The following is a 15881-nucleotide window of genomic DNA, read 5'->3' on the forward strand; positions in this document are numbered from 1 at the left end:
CAGCTGCCTCCTGCACACCCCACACTGGGAATCAAATCTGCACCATAACCCAGGCATGTGCCCTGACCCGGAATTGAACCATGACTTCCTGGTTTCTAGATTGAGGCTCAACCACTGAGCCATGTTGGCCGGGCCTTTGGGACCTTTTTATTTATTTTATTTTTTAATATATTCTTTGATTTTTTTACAGAGAGAAAGGGAGAGGGATCGAGAGTTAGAAACATTGATCAGCTGCCTCCTGCACACTCCCCACTGGGGATGTGCCCGCAACCAAGGCACATGCCCCTGACCGGAATCGAACCTGGGACCCTTGAGTCCGCAGGCTGACGCTCTATCCACTGAGCCAAACGGTTTAGGGCTGGGACCTGTTTAAATGTCTTGCCCTGACAGTTTTGCTCAGTGGATAGAGCGTCAGCCTGTGGACTGAAGGGTCCCGGGTTCGATTCCGGTCAAGGGCATGTACCTTGGTTGCGGGCACATCCCCAGTAGGGGGTGTGCAGGAGGCAGCTGATCGATGTTTCTTTCTCCTCGATGTTTCTAACTCTCTATCCCTCTCCCTTCCTCTCTGTAAAAAATCAATAAAATATATATTAAAAAAATAAAATAAACGTCTTCCACATGCCACCCATTGTCTACTCTCATTCCAGGGAAGAGAGAAGACTCCCCCAGTGCCTACTGTCAAGACATCAATGTCAAGATTTAGGCTCTTACATCTGTTGTCTCTTGGATAGGACAACAATCATGGATAGTTAGGACGAAAGGAATACGTAACCCATTTTTCTCCAGGTACTTTTAAAAGTCTATAAAATATCTAAGGAGTAGAAACTTCATATAACATAACACAGATATCATAATACAAATTTATAATAGCCTCATGTTTTTTGTTTTTTTTTTTATTAGTTAAGGTATTACAAATGTGTCCTCATCCCCCCCACTAACCCCCAACCTCCCCCCCCCACACAAACTCATGCTCCCATTACCCCCTTTGTCCATGTCCATTGGTTTGGCTTATATACATGTATACAAGTCCTTCGGTTGATCTCTTCCCCTTACCCCCGCCCTCCCCTACTTTCCTTCTGGGGATTGATAGCCTGATCGCTGTTTCTCAGTCTTTGGGTCTGTCCCTTTTCATCAGTCTATGTTGTTCTCTATAATCCACAAATGAGTGAGATCATGTGGTATTTATATTTCTCTGACTGGCTTATTTCACTTAGCATAATGCTCTCCAGTTCCATCCATGCTGTTGCAAAAGGCAAGAGTTCCTTTTTTTTTTACCACAGCATAGTATTCCATTGTGTATATGTACCACAGTTTTCTAATCCACTCATCTGCTGATGGGCACCTAGGCTGTTTCCAAATCTTAGCTATGGTGAATTGTGCTGCTATGAACATAGGGGTGCATATGTCCTTTCTGATTGGCGTTTCTGGTTTCTTGGGATATATTCCTAGTAGTGGGATCACTGGGTCAAATGGGAGTTCCATTTTTAGTCTTCTGAGGTAGCTCCATACTGTTCTCCACAGTGGCTGCACCAGTCTGCATTCCCACCAGCAGTGCAGAAGGGTTCCTTTTTCTCCACATCCTCTCCAACACTTGTTGTTTGTTGATTTGTTGATGATAGCCATTCTGACAGGTGTGAGATGATAACGCATTGTCGTTTTGATAATGTTTTTTTTTTTTTTAAATATATTTTATTGATTTTTTACAGAGAGGAAGGGAGAGGGATAGAGAGTTAGAAACATCGATGAGAGAAACACCGATCAGCTGCCTCCTGCACACTCCCCACTGGGGAGGTGCCTGCAACCAAGGCACATGCCCTTGACCGGAATCGAACCTGGGACCCTTGAGTCCGCAGGCCAACGCTCTATGCACTGAGCCAAACCGGTCAGGGCTTGATAATGTTTTTTAATTGTTAAGTTTCCTACATGCCCTTTACTAATTTTCCCCAGTCTCCAAAAGATATGTACACCCCATGCAATATTTTCGTTTATATGGTCAAACCTAACAGATAATGTATCAATTCAGTTTTGTCCACTGGAATTTTCTTTTTTGGAGTCCTTCATCCTTTGGGTTTAATGTAGAGTGGTTGCGTCCTAGGCTTGCTCCATAGCTGCTTTCCTGACCTTCTTAAGACTTCTCTTGTGGGGAGACAGGTGGAGAGGTGGAAGCATGTATAGCGGGGATAAATGGTGGTGGAAAAAACAAAACAAAATGAAATTTAAAAATAATTTAAAAAAATCACCCTTGCCAGTCTGGCTCAGTGTTTGGAGCATTGGCCTGAAGACTGAAGGGTCCCAGGTTAGATTCAGGTCAAGGGCTTATGCCTTGGTTGCAGGCTCCTACCGGGTCTGGGCACATGTGGGAGGCAACCAATCGATGTGTTTCTCTCACATCAATATTTCTCTCTGTCTTTCCCTCTCTCTTAAAAAAAAAAAAAAAAAAGGAAAAATATCCTCAGGTGAGGATTAAAAAATAGTAATAAAAAGTACAAATAATAATAAAAATAAAAGTAAGCTATAAAAAAAATTCTCTCTGTTCTGTGTTGAATCTCCTACTGCCTGGATCTTAAACCTTCTTCCTCTTTCTTGTTTTACAGGATTATTTTGGTCAACCACCTCATCTAATAGCTTCCAGAGAAAGTGACCATAGGAGGTAAACTTTGTGACAACTTATCTGTCTGAAAATGTTGACTCTTCGCTCATAGTTTAGCTGGGTATGGAATTCTAGGTTAGAAATACTTTTCCCTTGGAATTTTAACGGCGTTGCCCCACTGTCCTCTAATTTCCAAGTGTTGCTGTTTATAAATGTAGTTTTGTTCCTCTTTTTATTTTTCTTCTATGTTTTCCCCCTTATGTAAAATACCTGTTTTCTACCACTCCATAGTTCAGTCTGCACTTTTATCCCAATTTCTGTGGCTCTACTACAGGATATTGGAGCCTGAATTATAGCTCTTACTTTTTTCTACTTTTGTCCCTCTCTTTCTGTTTATTCTCTGGAGGACAGTTCCATTTTATCTTCTTATCCTTTCTATCGAATGTTTAATTTTAACTCTCTTGTTCACTGGTTGCTTCATATATATATATATGATATATAATATATATTATTTCTGTTTTATTTCATGTTTTCTTATCTTTCCAAGGAATTTTCCTATTTTTAAGTTTTCTTCTGCTTTTCATATTGTTTCCTCTGAACTCCCCCATTATCTGGTGTACTAGTGTATGTGTGTTATTGTTCTTGAAGGTTTTCCTCAAATGTTGGATCTTTGATTATTTGTATTTAAGAATAAGGCAATAAGCAGAGTTCATTGGAAACTCTTTGTGCACAGATGGGGCTTGCTAATTGATGGCTTTCGTTCTAAGGTGACTAGAGTAAGCAGAGTGTTTTTATTAGGTACCCTCAAATGTCAGGTTCTATAGGTCACATTGCAGGGCCGATACAGTTTCTCCAGAGAAGAATTCTCCAGCCTCTATCTGGGGAATATTTGCATGGCCACCACTGTTGAGGTTCTAGTATCAGAGTAGGGGGAATAGAGCTGTGGATCCAACATTTCGCATGCGTGTTTTCACCCAGTCTTTTTGTTTTCAGCTCAGTGCTCACTACTGCCTTCAGCTGTGCCTGGTGTCCCTGAGATGATGTTTTGCAGATTCAATTTCTCCCTCTGGTATCCTGCAGGGGTTGTTACCAGGCTAAAAAGGGTTGGAGAGGGGATATGTGAGTTTAACTGCTTTATATACATACTTTTAAACAATTTCCCTGTTTTCAGCTACATGCCTTTCTCCTTCCACCTCCAGGTTCTAAAGTTTTGGAGGGATAAATACAGTGAACATATTAATCTTCTTGTTTATACTCTCCTCTCTGAGCATTCAAGTCCCAGCTTCCTGCACTCTGCTGAGTTCCCACTTCATCTCTTAAAATGTTTTGACCTCTCTGATTCGCTGTTGTCTGCTCTCCTGTCCTCTTTGTCTTTATAGTTTTATACCATATTTGTTTATTTATTTTCATCTGGTGGTTTTGGAGATAAACATTGTGTGTTCAATCTTCCACGTTTGACAGAATGTCTCCTCCATTATATTTTGATTTTTCTTAATTGAATTCTGAAGAGTAACCCTCTTTTTCATCATGAAGGTAACTTTATGAATTTTTCTGTGTTAAAGTGGCTAACACAATGAATAAATACACTGTACTACTGCACTACTACTATAGTGTACAACAAACTCTACTAAATATTACTATACACATGTAACTTCTCTCATTTTTAAAAAACTGAAAATCTCTCTTGACCCCACATTCCCCTCTACATACTGCCCTATTTTCTTGCTCCCTGTGGTAGGCAAAAAAGTGGCCTTCCAAAGATATATTCACTTTCTAATCCCAGGACCTGTGAATATAACCTAATTTAGCAAAAGATGTGATCAAATTAAAGATCTTGAGAGGAGGAGCTTATTTTGGATAACCTGGGTGAGCCCTAAATGCCTTCACAAGTGTCCTTATCTGAGAGAGACGGACCAAAGGAGATCAGACATACACAGAAGAGGAGGAGGCAGTGTGACCCCAGAGGCAGAGGCAGGAATGATCCAGCCACAAGTCTAGGAAAGTTGACAGCCACCAGAAATTGCAAGGGCAAAGAATGGATTCTTTCCGAGAGCCTCTGTAGGGAGTGTGGCCTCCGCCAATATCTTGATTTTTGGATGTCTGGCCTCCAGAACTCTGAGAAAATACCTTTCTGTTCTTTTCAGCCACCCGATTGGTGGTCATTTGTTAAACAGTTGTAAGAAACTAAGATCCTCCCTTTACAGCAGAATTCCTCCAAATAGTTGTCATGCTTATTTTTTCTAAGTATTCTCCTCTATTCCTTTCTATCTAACTTTTTACATTGGACATTTTAATATACACAGAAAAGTTGAAAGATTAGAGCAATGAACAACTAAGTATTCTCTACCTATATTCAACAGTTGATAACTTTGCTCTATTTACTTTATGTCTGTTTATTTCCTCACATACCTCCTAAGAATGTAGATATTCTTCTGCATATCAATAATACCTAAATAAATTTAATTTTAAAAATTTTTTAAATTTAATAGATTATAAACAATTCTCTTATATTATCTAATATTCAGTTTATATTCAAATATCCTTTCTTGTCCCCAAAACATCTTTTTTTAAAAAAATATATTTTATTGATTTTTTTACAGAGAGGAAAGGAGAGGGATAGAGAGTTAGAAACATCAATGAGAGAGAAACATCGATCGGCTGCCTCCTGCACGCCCCCTACTGGGGATGTGCCGGCAACCAAGGTACATGCCCTTGACTGGAATCGAACCCGGGACCCTTCAGTCCGCAGGCCAACGCTCTATCCACTGAGCCAAACTGGTTAGGGCCCCAAAACATCTTTTATAACTTTTTTCCTTGGCTCAAGATCCAATCAGGACTCATATTTTCAGTATGATTGTTAACTCTTTTAGTCTACATTAGTCTCCCTTTTATTTGGTTTTAACAACTTTGATATTTTAAAATTTTATTTTTTAAACACATTTTATTGATTTTTTACAGAGAGGAAGGGAGAGGGAGAGGGAGAGAGAGTCAGAAACATCGATTCAGCTGCCTCTTGCACGCCTCCCACTGGGGATGTGCCCGCAACCCAGGTACATGCCCTTGACCGGAATCGAACCTGGGACCCTTCAGTCCGCAGGCCGACACTCCATCCGCTGAGCCAAACCAGCTAGGGCTGATATTTTAAAAATTTTAAGCCTGTATTCTTATACATGTCCAACATTCTGGAATTATCTAATTGTGTCCAGATGGATTTATCTAATTAGCCCATGCTTCTATCTGCTGTAGTCTCTGTACACTGGAAGTTAGGGTGTGGGCCCTGGCTTCTCTTTCTCTGTAGCACTCATCACTCCCTGCCGCAGGGTTTTCCTCCTGCAGTTTATTATCTCTCTTCTCCACTAGAATGTAAGCTCCATGAGGGAATCAGTGTGTGTCTGCTGGGTTACCTGGCTCAGTCGCTGTCCAACCCACATATAGCAGGCACTCAGATATATTTGTGGTATGAAACAATCCGTCAGGTTCAGTGATTTTACCTGGCTCAATACTATTAAACACCTGTTGAGGAATTGCTGTAATAATTTACCCTGTTCTTAGATTATCTCAAACTTTTTGAAGCCTCAAATGCCTAAAAAGTCTCTATTCCAGCCCTAGCTGGTTTGGCTCAGTGGGTAGAGCGTTAGCCTGCAGACCAAAGGGTCCCAAGTTCGATTACAGTCAAGGGCATGTACCTCAGTTGCAGGCCAGGGCCCTGGTCGGGTCTCTTGCAGGAGGCAACCAAAGCCAACCAATTTGATATTTCTCTGTCTTTCCCTATTCTTTTTTTTAATTTTATTTTTATTTTTTATTTTTTATTTTATTATTATTATTTTCCCCCCTATTCTTTCACTCTCTAAAAATCAATGGAAAAATATCCTCGGGTGAGGTACAGAATTCCCCTCAGCAGTTTGAAGGCATGCCCCTTTGTTTTGTCCCTTCAAGCATGGCCATTGAGAGTCCAGATCTATTTTTATGCTTGAGCTATTGTACATGACCAGGTGTTCTGTATATGTGGCCTGTTTTCTTCTATTTGTCTCTATATTTTTGTTTATTTATTTTATTTATTTTAAATATGTTTTTATTGATTTCATAGAGGAAGGGAGAGGGAGAGAAATATCAATGATGAGAGAGAATCATTGATGGGCTGCCTCCTGCACGCCCCCTACTGATGATCGAGCCTGCAACCTGGGCATGTGCCCCAACTGGGAATCAAACCCTGACCTTTTGGTTCATAGGTCGATGCTCAACCACTGAGCCACCACGACCGGACTGCTTATTTATTGATGTGAAGTTTATAGCTTGTGCTTTCTTCCATTCTCAAGGAACTCTAATCCCATAGTTGGACAATAAAGTAGAGATATTGGGTATGGGCAGAGTTGGAAAGAGAAGCTAAAGAAGGCTCAACTCTCGTAGTAGGAGCTCTTTGACAGATGATGATAGCCAACACTTACTGAATTTATAATAATCAGAATAATTTCACAGGCATTATGCTAAGCACTGTACACGTTCTCTAGCATTTAAGCTGCCCAGCAACTCTGAGGTAGGAACTCTTACTCTATCAACTGTCCCAACTAGAAACTGCAAGGGCCAGGCTTGAGCCCAGGCAGCCTGACCCCAGAGCCACACTCTGCTAGATGACCACGTCGGTTTTGTAGGTTTTGTAACCTGCCAAAGCCAGGGCTCTGAGCCGGGGGCAGGGAATGAGGCTGCAGCATCCCTCCCATTCATTCAGTGAGTGCTTGTTGAATGAGTGCTTCAGTGGCAAGTTTTTAGGACCATAAATGCCAAAAAACAATGATGTTTATTTTTTCCCCAGATCTCTGCCTTCCCGAGATCATCCACTCCTAGCCTCCTCTGGTGGGGTTCTCTGAGCACCGAGAACTTGTTGCCTCTCGTAGAAGAGGCCTGCACATGCATGAGGCCAAGATGGACACTTTTCTGTTGTGTGGGTCTCAGATTGCACTGCACAGTATATACATTATGAACCAAACAACCAGACTTTTTCTTTGGCTGCATTACATTTTCTCTTGGGATAACGGATGCATTTCACTGAAGCTGCAGAAAGAAAAAGTGAAGATCAAGAACCTGTGGGAAATGGCAGCCGCCTTATAGGTATAGACATTTTCCCTCACCCAGGTGGCTAGTACTTTATCATATCCCTTTTGACTAGAATTAACCAAAATGCACACAGTTCAGAGAATTGAGGGCTCCTGAGTGATTTTTTAACATGTTTATTATCCTACTTTTTCTTTGCACATTCTCCCAAATCCCTGTTTCTTGCAACAGGATGTGTTTAAAGTGACATTATTGTTTGGTTTTATTAAAATGTCCTCTTAGTCTGTCCCAGTCATTCATTCAGCAAATACTGAACATGCACTATGTGCCAGCTGGGAAGGCAGCCAAAGTGCAGGGCTAGGCCTTACCCTTGGCCTCCTTTCTCATGTTGAGACAGATGTCTCAACAAGTAGATCACCATGCATTGTGAGATGGGTTAGCAGGGAGCTATGCACCAGGTATGGTGGGAACCACGGAGAAGGGAAGGCCCGACCCCAGGGGGGCTAGTCAGGGAGGTGATCAGGGAAGGCTTTGTGGAGATAACCATTTTAGGCTGGACTTAAAAGGGTGAGAAGGTAACAATGGGTGAGAAAAGGACACATTCTAAGCAGAAAGAATAGTGTTGCCAAGGTACAGTGACCGGAACCTGCATGGCTCATTCAGGAAAAGGAGTAAAGAGGGTGTTCTAGAGACTGTAGGATGTGAGCTCGGGCAGAGCCTAGGGACAGCCTTGATACAGGATGAAGGAAGTTAGCCTTTGTTCTGTAGGGACAGAGAGAATGACAGCATTTATGTAAAGCATCAGATCTTTGCTTTACATAAAGTTCCAAGCCGAGAGATCTAAATCAACTGGGGACAGCGTGGGAGTGGGTCAGAGGGGGCCACCGAGTGGTGCTCTGTCTGGCACAGAGAGGTGCTCAGTAAATCAGGAGGTGCAATTATTAGCTCCTAATGAATAGGGCAGAGAGCATGAGGCTATGAACTAAGGCAGACAAATGGAAATGAAGAGAGGATAGATTGGAGAGGGTTTTAGATGTCCTATTTAGCAGGATTTCCTGACTCTGAACGGATGGTGAGGAGGGAGGCACCAAGCTTAGAGATAATAGTAGTTGCTCTATATCTTCAACCTTACTCTGCAGTTAGGCGCTTCGCACGCAGTGTATCATTTAATCCCATAATAGCCTTATGGGAGGGCTTGTATGATTATCCAGATTTTATAGATGAGGAAGTTGGAGCCCAGAGTGGTCAATCAGAGTGACAAGGCAGGTATGTTGTGATGGTAGTCAGGATATGAACCCAAGGGAACCGGCACCCTTAGCCGCTACTCAGTGGCTTCTGCAGCTGACTGGGTTTCAGTGCCAAGTGACTGGGAGGTGAAGTGGCCACCCTGAGAAGCAGTTAACAGATGGCAGATTCAGGCCTGGATCCCTCTGGAAGCACCTCCTACTTCCCAGAGCTCACACACAGGCTGCCTGGGTGCCATCAGAATACAGATGTGTTGTGTTTGGTCCATAGAGTTGTTCTTTTTCCTTTTTCTTTCTTCTTTTTTTAGAGAGAAAGGAAAGAAGAAGGAGAGGGGGTGGGGGGGGATAGAGAGAGAGAGAGAAATTGATCAGCTGCCTCCTGCATGCCCCCAACTGGGGATTGAGCCTGCAACCTAGGCATGTGCCCTGATCAGGAATCAAACCAGTGACCTTTTGGTACATAAGATGATAGATACTCAACTAACTGAGCCAAACCAGTAAGGGTTGTTTTTTTTCTTTTTAAAATTACAATTGATATTCAATATTATTTCATACTAGAGGCCCAATGCATGAAATTCATGCAAGAGTAGGCCTTCCTTCCCCCGTCTGCCGGCACTGGCTTCCCTCTGGCACCTGGCACCCAGGCTTCCCTCTGGCCGGCCGCCGGCAGGCACCTGGGACCCGGGCTTCCCTCACAGCCCCAGCTTCATCCTGAAGGTTGTCCGAAAGGACGTCTGGTCTAATTAGCATATTACACTTTTATTATTATAGATTAGTTTCAGGTGTACATGGCCCATAGGAAATTTTAAACAGTTTTTAGAATTAATTGCTAACATTTAAACATCTACAAATTCACATTAAAACATGGGTTTCTGGCTTTCTTAAAAAGCAGGGAGGTCGGGCCACACCGGCCCCATATTGCAACCCTTGTTGCCTCTCCGGGTTTCCTACAGCGGGGACCTGTGCTCCCAGTTGGCCAGAGCCCACCAGCATGCCTAGGGTCCCTGCCCACCTCCACAGGTACCCGGGTTTGCATCTCTTGGTGACAAGCTGGTCCAGTTGATGCCAAGCTGTGCTTGTGCATTTATTCTCGTGTCAAGCCCAGGCCTCTACTGATGGCTAAAAGAGTTGTTGTTTTTTAAGTATATTTTTATTGAGTTCAGAGAGGTAGTGAGAGGAAGAGAGAGATAGAAACATCAATGATGAGAGAGAATCATTAATCGGCTGCCTCCTGCATGCCTCCCCATTGGGGATCGAGCCCACAACCTGGGCATGTGCCCTTGGCTGGAATCAAACCTGGGACCATTCAGTCCGCAGGCCAACACTCTATCCATTGCCAAACCAGCCAGGGCTAAATATTCTTTTTGAGCTTAGGGAATGCAGTATAAGATAAAAACTGTGTGTTTTGTTTTGTTTGTCTTTTTCTAAATGCTGTGGGAATTGAAAAAAACTACATACCTACCCATGCTTGAGTGCCCACAGGGAGCAGGCTTATGTGCGGTAGTGCAGGACAAAGGTGAATGTCTTAGTTCCTGAAACCAGCACCGATTAAAATGAACCATCAGTCTTACCATGGAAAATGGCAAAAGTAGTGGCAGCTGTACAAATTATGCTGTGATGTTTTTCTGTTTAATTTGTTTTGTAATAAGTCATTGGCTTGAATTTTGAGTTGTGTACTTTGGGTGTATTATGAGGAAGCTTTTAGGGAAAATACGTGTGCATGTGTGTGTGTGTACTATAGCTTATATAGCTTGAAATTTTCTGCAGAAATTCCGTTTCAGAACATTTTTTTAAAAGTTGTGATTTAGCCCTAACCGGTTTGGCTCAGTGGATAAAGCGTCGGCCTGCGGACTGAAGGGTCCCAGATTCGATTCCGGTCAAGGGCATATACCTTGGTTGCGGGCACATCCCCAGTGGGGGGTGTGCAGGAGGCAGCTGATTGATATTTCTCTCTCATTGATGTTTCTAACTCTCTATCCCTCTCCCTTCCTCTCTATAAAAAAATCAATAAAATATATTTTAAAAATAAATTTTAAAAAAGTTTTGTGATTTATCAAATGTTGAAAACCTGTTTCTGTACCATTAAGTTAAAATGTGAGGCACAGGATGGGAAATAGGCATTTGTTCATATTAAATATTTTGTTACATTTCAGACATAACAGTCCCCCATGGTGTCAGTGGTCAGGTTGGCCAAATAACGGAATTTATTATAAATTGCATTTAGAGACACAGGTTCCAACAGGTGTAAGAGATAGAGCTGATGTCCTGGCCAGCGTGGCTTAGTTGGTTGTAGTGTCATCCTGTACGCTGAAAGGTCGCGGGTTCAGTTCCTTGTCAGGACATATACCTAGGTTGTGAGAGGCAACCAATCGATGTTTCTCTCCCGCATCAATGTTTCCCTCTCTCTCTTTCCCTTACCCTCTCTCTAAAAAATTAATAAAAAACAACAACACATATCCTCAGGTGAGGATAAGAGAGAGAGAGAGAGAGAGAGAGAGAGAGAGAGAGAGAGAGAGAGAAAGAAAGAGAAAGAAGGGAGGGAGGGAGGGAGGGAGGAAGGAAGGAAGGAAGGAAGGAAGGAAGGAAGGAAGGAAGGAAGGAAGAAAGGAAGGAAGGAAGAAAGAAAGTGAGTTTCAGGAGTTTGACACCTACTCTAGGTTCTTGTGTGACACCAGTTTCCCATCATGCCTGGCCCCTGATTTAGGAGCTGGAGGAAGGTGGTGGCTGCTGCTGGGCACAAATTTCTTAGAAGCCACTGGGCACTATTATGGGATGGCCACTCGTCTCAGAAGCTCACTGTCCACCTTGTAAGAGTGTTCATCCTGCCAGATCACACTGACCCAACTCTCATGAGCCAGCCCTGCCCGCTTTTTCCTGGGAGTTAGAAATAATTGTCTAAGGTTCACAGTGCAGAGCCATTTCTACGTAGAATACATGGGCTTGCGAGGCCACACTCTGCTGCTTGGACTCTGACCCTTGCCCAGCACATTCTCCTTCCTCCTCCTCCTCCTCCTCCTCCTCCTCAGAGACGCCCCACCCCCAATGTGCATGCCTAGGGTGGGACCTGGACGTGTGTCGTGGCCGATTCTGTTCGTGTCTGTATTGCTCAGAACCCATTGTTTCTTATTGATATATAGACAAATGCCTAATACTACGTGATCAAAACCGTGCTGAGAGCCAGGGACACAACAGTCAGGTGCCCTGCCCTGAGGACAAGAGCGTGCAGGGACTGATTTGTGAACAAGGTACCCTTTGTTACAGTACATTAACAACTGGTATTTTATCTCGGTCACATTGTAATTTTATTTTTGTGGTGTGGCCCAAGAAGATCCAGCCAAGTTCATGGTAAAATTCTACTACTTATTCACTTAACAGATATTTAGTAAGCACCTGCTATTTTCCAGGCACTATTCCAGATGTCAGGATTTTAACAGAGAACAAACTGACAAAGCTCCCTGATCTCTTGAAGTTTATGCTATTGTGGAAGGAGACAGAAAAGTGAGGACGATATGTAATGTGAGCTAAGAATTTTGAAGGAAAGGCAAGCAGGGCAAGGAAGAGGGTATGGCGGTGTGCGTGCCCTTTTAAGTGGGGGAGTTGGGGAGAGCCTTTCTGATGAGGTGACTCAAAGCAGGGCCCCCAAGGAGGGGAGGGAGAGGCAGCTGTTTGGGGGAAATCCTTTCCAGGCAGGAAGGCAGCAGGGACAGAGCCCGAGTGGCAGGTGTGCCTGGCCTGTTGGAGGAATAGGAAGTCACTAAATGAACATCTGCGCTCCTCATTCTCCTTGTGGGCAAGTCCATGTTGGGAGGAGCAAATGAAATCATTTATGTAAACCATCAAGCATGGTAAAAAGTTGACTTCATCCCGTATTTGTAGAGTGTCTAAATCATCACAGATCATAACGAGTATATTACAATTCTGTCCTTTCATTTTTTTATGATTGAGGTGAAATTCACAAAACATATAATTAACCATTTTAAAGTGTACAATCCAGTGGCATTTAGTGCATTCACACTGTTGTGCAACCACCATCTCTGTCTAGTTTCCAATCTTTTCATCACCCGGCCCTTTTATTTTTAATATTAGTTTGTGTTGCTGCTCTTGAGAAAGGGTTCCCCGCCATATCTGACTTTGCCCTTTCTGTTTCTGGCTGGCCTTCCCCAGTTCCTATGATTCATCCAGGTGCTTATTCAACAGATAATTATCAAGCATTTACTGTGCAATCGGCACCAGGTTGGGTAGGTACTGGGAATGAAATGCTGACAGAGGACACACTAGTACAGGTCCCCACATAATCTAGTGAGGGATTTAGCCACTGAACATATCGTTGCCAGAAAATGGATTTAAATTATGATAAATGCTTATAGAAAAAATGCTTTGAAAATTGTGTGTAAAGCTAATAGAAGTGGAGAAGCCACTAGCTTTTAAGGCTCAGAATAACATGATTATATATATTTTTTTTAATATATTTTATTGATTTTTTACAGAGAGGAAGGGAGAGAGAGAGAGAGTTAGAAACATCGATGAGAGAGAAACATCGACCAGCTGCCTCCTGCACATCTCCCACTGGGGATGTGCCCACAACCCAGGTACATGCCCTTGACCGGAATCGAACCTGGGACCTTTCAGTCCGCAGGCCGACGCTCTATCCACTGAGCCAAACCGGTTTCAGCTGATTATATATTTTTTATAATTTGCTCCGTAGTTCAGAGACACTGGAGAGAAAGACTCAGGAAAGTGACCTGGATTATGTGAAGGCAGGAGGTAGGAAGGCAGGCAGTTATTTCATTCATTTCCTCCTGATGACAGCCCTTTGAGGTACGCAAGGACAGATGTTCTTACCGTCCCTCCCATGTTATAGATGTGGACACTGAGACGTAGAAGGCCGTGCCTTGCCTGAGGTCACTTGGTGGGGCTTATCACTAATATTTCACTTTAGCCCTCTGTCTGGTAAAGCTGAAAAGCATGTGTCCAATAGGGGGCAGTGGCACACCTGTTTGGAAGACTCGCACGTGTGTACCTCAGGGTTTGTCTGCAGCCGCCCAGCCCAGGAGAACTCCCAGCTTTCCAGGAGAGGGCACTGCGAGGCTGGCCTCAGAGTCACCTCACAGGACCTCTTGGGTCCTGCCTCCTCCCTCCCCGCTCCCATCCGCCAGAGACTCATGACCCAGCAAGCTCTCAGCTCCCTTGGGCCTCTTCTCCGTATTGGGTGATTGTTTCTTAATCAGGCTGTGGAGCAACAAATCAGGGCTGGTAGCCCAAGTCAGCTCAAGCGATGAGCTGGTGATCACCAAAACATAGGTGCGGCGCAGGGCGGGGAGCTACAAAAGCTGCTAGCGCGCGCCTCGGCCTCGCGGCCACCTGGTGCCGCCGCTGCGGCCGCCGCACGTCGGTCATGTAGGCGCGATTGTCAGGCTTCTCTAGGCAGGATGACCTGGCAGCGTTTCCACCCCACCCACAGCTAGTTTCGCTTTCCTAATGTCGTTAAAAAGTGCCTTCTAACTGAAGTAGGGTGGTTGAACAGGTTCCAACATTTTACTTAATTTTTTTAAAAATTTATTTCAGCCAGGAAGGGAGAGGGAGAGAGATGGAAACATCAATGATGAGAAAGAATCATTGATTGGCTGCCTCCTGCACGCCCCCATTGGGGATTGAGCCCGCAACCCAGGCATGTGCCCTTGACTGGAATAGAACACAGCCCCTTCAGTCCATAGGCTGACACTCTATCCACTGAGCCAAACCAGCTAGGACAGTGGTCGGCAAACTGCGGCTCGGCAAACCGCGGCTTGTAAGGCACATGCGGCTCTTTGGCCCCTTGAATGTGGCTCTTCCACAAAATACCGACTTCTATGCATGGGCCACGAACTTTCAATCGCACTGTATGTGTGCACCCGCACGTGGTATTTTGTGGAAGAGCCACACTCAAGGGGCCAAAGAGCCGCATGTGACTCGTGAGCCGCGGTTTGCCGACCACGGAGCTAGGACTTACTTAATTTTTTTATGTGATCAGTTGTTGAAGATTTCTTCCTTCTAGTAAGTCGCTTTTGTTTCCTCTCAGGGTGAGGCCCAGAACTGGTCTCTTTGGCATTTGTCCAAAGTCCAGGTTCTAATAGCTCTTGGACTGTGGTTTAATTTTAACCAGAAACTCTTCTTTTGGAATAATTACTTTTTAATCTGAAAAGAGCCAGTTTGATCAGAGCAATAACACCTCCTGCCTGAATCAGTAGACAAAGTTATGTCTATTGCTGACATATCCTTTTTATTTATTTATTTATTTATTTAAATATATTTTTATTGATTTCAGAGTGGAAGGGAGAGGGAGAGAGAAATAGAAACATCAATGATGAGAGAGAATCATTGTTTGGCTGCCTCCTGCACAATCGGGGATCGTCGAGCCTGCAATTTAGGCATGTGCCCTGACTGGGAATCGAACTGTGACCTTCTGGTTCATAGGTCGATGCTCAACCACTGAGCCACCTCGGCTGGGTATGACATATCCTTTTTAAAAGGGGAGGCTGATTTGGTGGGAAAACTGAAAATGGTGGATAGGTCCATTTGGAGGCCTGTTTGAACATCTGCTTTAATGAGTGTAATAAACTCCAGGCATCTGGGGAGAGAACTGATGGACATGACAGAGAGTCCCCGGAGCCAGCCACATGGCATCAGTTTCTGAGACAATCTCAGCTCCTTTGCCAGCCCATACCTGGCACCACGTCTCAGTTCTGAAAGTGTGGCCATGGACAGGCCTGTCAGCAACGACAGGCCTTATCGCCTTAGGACTGACCTTCCCAGGCAGGGAAGCAGAGCTGGTTCCCGGAGCTCCCTGCGTTCGTCAACATTTCCCATTTCCTCGTCTTCCCTTACAATGCAAGTCCTTCAGGAACGGGTACTTGTATTTGTAGGACCTTAGAGAATTTCTGATGCAGTCAGACAGAAATTGGTTTTTACCTTTTTTTTCAGTTTCGGTGACAATGGAAACCATTTCTAGAAAAAAAATA

At 43.9% G+C, this 15881-nt stretch overlaps 1 long non-coding RNA gene across 3 annotated transcripts; it reads left to right on the plus strand.

The window, feature by feature from the left end:
* Nucleotides 1-539: 539 nt before the first annotated feature.
* On the plus strand, nucleotides 540-13406 carry LOC118665288. Of its 3 annotated transcripts, XR_004970607.1 has the most exons (5): nucleotides 540-786; nucleotides 2595-2650; nucleotides 3584-3709; nucleotides 7401-7696; nucleotides 12021-13406. It is a non-coding gene; the product is annotated as an uncharacterized LOC118665288 (long non-coding RNA). The 3 variants fall into 3 exon arrangements; XR_004970608.1 differs by lacking the exon at nucleotides 7401-7696; XR_004970606.1 differs by lacking the exon at nucleotides 12021-13406 and having other exon boundaries at nucleotides 7401-7926.
* Nucleotides 13407-15881: the final 2475 nt, after the last annotated feature.

The sequence above is a fragment of the Myotis myotis genome, unplaced genomic scaffold, assembly GCF_014108235.1.
Source record: "Myotis myotis isolate mMyoMyo1 unplaced genomic scaffold, mMyoMyo1.p scaffold_m19_p_10, whole genome shotgun sequence".
Taxonomy (NCBI): domain Eukaryota; kingdom Metazoa; phylum Chordata; class Mammalia; order Chiroptera; family Vespertilionidae; genus Myotis; species Myotis myotis.